The sequence below is a fragment of the Rutidosis leptorrhynchoides genome, chromosome 5 (genome assembly GCF_046630445.1).
Source record: "Rutidosis leptorrhynchoides isolate AG116_Rl617_1_P2 chromosome 5, CSIRO_AGI_Rlap_v1, whole genome shotgun sequence".
Lineage (NCBI taxonomy): Eukaryota > Viridiplantae > Streptophyta > Magnoliopsida > Asterales > Asteraceae > Rutidosis > Rutidosis leptorrhynchoides.
Genome location: NC_092337.1, coordinates 24,503,537 through 24,509,608, shown reverse-complemented (window position 1 = coordinate 24,509,608; position 6,072 = coordinate 24,503,537).

The window sequence follows — 6,072 nt, the reverse complement described above, 5'->3', positions numbered from 1 at the left end:
GGACAAATTCTACACATGGTGACTAATCAATGCCAATTTAGTGGTGCGTCGAAGGAAGATCCAAATGAACATTTACGTACCTTTAATAGGATCTGCACACTATTTAAAATCCGAGAAGTGGAGGATGAACAGATATATCTCATGTTATTTCCCTGGACTTTAAAGGGAGAAGCCAAAGATTGGTTGGAATCGTTACCTGAAGGGGCGATCGATACCTGGGACGTTTTAGTTGACAAATTTTTTAAACAATTTTTTCCGGCATCTAAAGCCGTAAGACTTCAAGCAGAAATTGTTACGTTCACACAGAAACCAAATGAAACTCTATATGAGGCGTGGACAAGATATGGAAAGTTGTTAAGAGGATGTCCGCAACATGGTTTAGATACCTGTCAAATAGTACAAATATTCTACCAAGGATGCGACATCACTACAAGGAAAGACATAGATATAGCAGCTGGTGGTTCTATTATGAAGAAAACCGAAACTGATGCTTACAAAATTATTGATAACACTGCTTCCCACTCACATGAGTGGCACCAAGAAAAAGATATCGTTAGATCATCTAAAGCGGCTAGAGCCGATTCTAGCCATGACTTAGATTCCATTTCCGCAAAGATAGATGTTGTGGAGAGACGAATGGAAAAGATGACTAAAGATATTCACTCAATACGAATTAGTTGTGAGCAGTGTGGAGGACCGCATTTGACAAAAGATTGTCTCAGTATTGAATTAACAATGGAACAAAGAGAGAATATTTCATACATAAACCAAAGGCCTGGAAATAATTATCAGAATAATTATCAACCGCCAAGACCGATTTACAATCAAAACCAGAATTATAACCGAAATATTCCATACAACAACCAACAAGGTCCTAGCAATCAACAAGTATCCAATAATACTTACAATCAGCAAAGACCTAATTTTCAAAACAAACCACCACAACAAACCGATGATAAAAAGCCGAATTTAGAAGATATGATGACGAAGCTAGTTGAAACTCAAACGCAGTTTTTCACATCTTAAAAACAAACTAATGAACAAAATGCTCAAGCATTTAGAAATCAACAAGCTTCTATTCAAAATCTAGAACAAGAAGTAAGTAACCTAGCAAGGTTAATAGGTGAAAGAAAATCGGGAAGTCTACCTAGTGATACAAATGCTAACCCCCGGAATGAAACAGCTAAAGCTATTACCACAAGAAGTGGTACAACACTTAAACCACCGGAAATACCTGTAACTTCTGATGAAGCTATTCCTACTCCACAAGAACCACAACCTGATCAAGATAAGGAAAAAGAACCGGTAGTTGAAAAGGTTAATGAAGATAACACAGCTAAGGATAAACCTTATGTTAAACCATACCAACCACCACTTCCTTACCCGAGTAAAATGAAGAAAGAGAAACTTGAAGCCGAGCAATCCAAATTCTTGGATATGTTTAAACAGATAAATGTAAATCTTCCTTTCATTGATGTGATTTCAGGAATGCCTAGATATGCTAAATTCTTGAAAGATCTAATCTCAAATAGAAAGAAAATGGAAGAACTCTCGGCTGTTACCATGAATGCTAATTGTTCAGCAGTGCTGTTGAATAAGATACCAGAAAAACTATCTGATCCAGGAAGTTTCACAATTCCATGTTTTCTGGGTAGTCTTAGTTCAATAGAAGCATTGGCAGACTTAGGTGATAGTATAAATCTAATGCCGTATTCACTATACGCTAAACTAGACCTCGGAGAATTGAAACCAACCAGAATAAGCATACAAGTAGCCGATAGATCAATAAAATATCCTAGAGGGATAATGGAGAACATGCTAGTTAAAGTTGGTACTTTAGTATTTCCAGTAGATTTTGTTGTTTTGGACATGGAAGAAGATTCTCAAGTTCCTCTCATATTAGGAAGACCATTCTTAAACACGGCTAAAGCAATGATAGACGTGTTCGGTAAGAAACTGAACCTAAGTATAGAGGATGAGAGTATTACCTTTTCAGTTGATAGAGCAATGCAACAACCGCAATCTGCAGATGATACATGTTATTATATTCAAACTATAGATGCACATGCAGAATTATTAGAAGAATTTCCAGAATTACAAGGAACAGGAGAATGTTCTTTAGGAGAAGGTAATGAACCAATTGATGAAGCTGAAATGTTAGCTACACTTATAGCTAATGGATATGAACCAACAACAGAAGAAATTCAAATGCTAAAAGAAGAAGACAGATATCGATATAAATCATCGATAGAAGAACCTCCGAAATTAGAGTTAAAGCCACTTCCAAACCATTTGGAATACGCTTATTTACATGGTAAATCTGAATTACCTGTAATAATATCGTCTTCTCTTACTGAAAATGAGAAATCACAACTCATTTCTGTGTTGAAATCTCATAAACCAGCCATTGCATGGAAGATTCATGATATTAAAGGAATAAGTCCTTCGTATTGCACACATAAAATCCTTATGGAAGAAGGTCATAAAACGTATGTGCAACGCCAACGAAGACTAAATCCTAATATGCAAGATGTAGTTAAGAAAGAGATTATTAAACTGCTAGATGCAGGTTTAATTTATCCAATTTCTGATAGTCCATGGGTAAGCCCAGTTCAATACGTGCCTAAGAAGGGTGGCATGACCGTCATTACAAATGAGAAAAATGAGCTTATTCCTACTAGGACTGTAATAGGATGGCGTGTATGTATTGATTATAGAAAATTAAATGACGCCACCAGAAAAGATCACTTCCCCTTACCTTTCATAGATCAAATGTTGGAAAGATTAGCCGGAAATAGTTATTATTGTTTTCTAGATGGATTTTCCGGATATTTTCAAATTCCAATAGCACCCGAAGATCAAGAGAAAACCACATTCACGTGCCCTTATGGTACTTTTGCTTACAAACGCATGCCATTTGGACTTTGTAACGCCCCTGCAACCTTTTAAAGGTGTATGATGGCGATTTTTCACGACATGATAGAAGAATGCATGGAAGTTTTCATGGATGACTTTTCAGTCTTCGGTGATACATTTGAATCATGTCTAGTTAATCTGGAACGAATGCTAATTAGATGCGAACAATCAAATCTAGTTCTTAATTGGGAGAAATGCCATTTCATGGTTAAAGAAGGCATCGTTCTTGGTCATAAAATTTCAAAAGAAGGAATTGAAGTGGATAGAGCTAAAGTAGATGTAATTGCTAAACTTCCACATCCCACCAATGTTAGAGGAGTTAGGAGTTTTCTAGGGCATGCCGGTTTTTACCGACGTTTCATAAAAGATTTTTTTAAAATTGCCACTCCTATGAATAAACTCCTAGAAAAGGATGCTCCATTCATCTTTTCAGATGAGTGTATCAAATCTTTTAATATTCTTAAAGAAAAACTCACTAATGCGCCGATCATGATAACACCAAATTGGAATCTACCATTTGAACTAATGTGCGATGCAAGTGATTTTGCAATGGGAGCCGTTTTAGGACAAAGGATTGAAAAACGATTTCAACCTATATATTATGCTAGTAAGACGTTACAAGGAGCACAAACGAACTATACAACTACTGAAAAAGAACTCCTTGCTATTGTCTTTGCTTTTGACAAATTTCGATCATATCTCGTTCTAGCAAAAACGGTGGTCTATACCGACCATTCTGCTCTTAGATACCTATTTTCAAAACAAGATGCTAAACCAAGATTAATCTGTTGGATCTTACTCTTACAAGAGTTTGATATTGAAATCCGAGATAAAAGAGGAGCAGAAAATCTCGCCGCTGATCATCTTTCTCGTCTTGAAAATCCCGAATTAGAAGTTCTAAATGAATCGGCCATACAAGACAACTTTCCTGATGAATATCTATTGAAGATAGATTATAAAGAAATTCCATGGTTTGCAAACTATTTAGTATGTGGATTCCTTGAAAAAGGATTATCGTACCAAAGACGAAAGAAATTCTTCAGTGATATAAAACACTATTTCTGGGAAGATCCACATCTGTTTAAAAGTTGTCCCGATGGAATAATACGCTGATGTGTATTTGGAGATGAAGCTAGTAAAATATTAAACCATTGTCACACAGGACCAACAGGAGGGCATTATGGGCCTCAACTAACAGCAAGAAAAGTTTATGAAGCTGGATTCTATTGGCCTACAATTTACAAAGACGCACACCTTCTTTGCAAATCCTGTGATGCATGTCAAAGGGCCGGAAAAATAAGTCAACGTGATGAAATGCCACAAAATGTCATCCAAGTATGTGAAGTATTTGACATTTGGGGTATTGACTTTATGGGTCCATTTCCAAAATCTCATAATAATCTATATATACTCGTAGCCATTGATTATGTATCTAAATGGGCGGAAGCACAAGCTCTCCCAACTAACGATGCACGAGTTGTAGTCAACTTTTTAAAACGTCTTTTTGCAAGGTTTGGAACACCGAAAGCTTTAATAAGTGATCGGGGTACTCATTTCTGTAATAATCAACTTGAGAAAGTTCTTAAAAGATATGGAGTAACTCATAAAATCTCCACCGCATATCATCCACAAACAAGTGGACAAGTTGAAAATACCAACCGAGCTTTAAAACGTATTCTAGAGAAAACCGTAGGATCAAATCCGAAGGAATGGTCCATTAATTTGGAGGATGCACTCTGGGATTTTAGAACAGCCTACAAAACTCCAATTGGAACCACACCTTTTAGACTTGTTTATGGAAAAGCATGTCATCTTCCAGTAGAAATTGAACACAAAGCATTTTGGGCTTTGAAGACATGTAATCTTGATTTACATGAAGCTGGACGTCTACGATTAAGTCAACTAAACGAATTAGAAGAATTAAGACATGAAGCATACGATAATTCGTTAATCTATAAAGAAAGAACGAAGAAATGGCATGATAAAAGAATCAGAAGTTCAAAAGAATTTAAAGAAGGAGACAGAGTTCTTCTTTTCAATTCACGATTCAAGCTATTTCCTGGAAAATTGAAATCAAGATGGTCTGGACCATTCATAGTCAAAAGAGTTTTTCCATACGGAACGATAGAATTAATAAATTCAAATGGGATTGAATTTAAAGTTAATGGTCACAGAGTTAAACATTACATACATGGTCCGATGGAAGTTGACAACGAAGTTAATCACAATTTCGACACCACAGCTAACTAAGTATGGGGAGAATCAAGTCTTTAAAGGATAATATGTATTTCTGTTAGAGTTAGATTGTCTATTTTCGTGTAGTTCTCGAAAATGGAACCCGAATGGTCTTTCCCTAGCAGACCCTAAAGAACTAGTCTTCTCCCCCCCATTCTGATTTTTTATTTTTTTAGGATTTTACAAAATGAAGACTGCCTGTGAACTAAACCATGGTCTAATGCTAAACGCTTTGATCACTAAACGTAATAATGACATACTACCGAGTGAACTAGTATCAGTAATCAGAGAAAGAATGGACGGAGTTAGAAAAGAATCCAGATGCGAAGATAATAAGTTACAATTTGGTAAAGGAAAATCAAAATCCGCAGCGAAAAGAAGAGCACGACACCTAGAAAGATGTCATAAATGCGGAAAATGGTCACATGGAGGTAAATGTTCAAATAATCAAACCTATTCAAACACCGAATTTGTTACTTTATGCAGAGACGGACCATTCATATGTTTAGAAGAAAAGACACTGAATGCTCGAGGTTACGCCTATGTAGCTATGGAAAACCAATTAAACCGACTATCTTATGAATGGGATAGATCATATAACTAAGAAATCTATTTCACAGGTAAGTCTGTACAGTTTTTATTTTTTTTATTTTATTTTTAACCTTTTGATAATAAACGCTAATTTGTTCGCTAAAAAGTATTAAATTGGTATTGAATAAAATTAGGTTTGGCAACCGAAATTATTGATATCATTCAAAAATTTATTACATCACTGCGAAATTTAACGTTTATTCTTAAGGTATAAATATCTTTAATCAATCAACCCAAAATATTTCAAAAATTCGTCATGAGTTAAATTAGGTTTTGGAACCGAAATTACTTTACCGAAAAGAGGGGCGCATATTTTTGATAATATTTGAT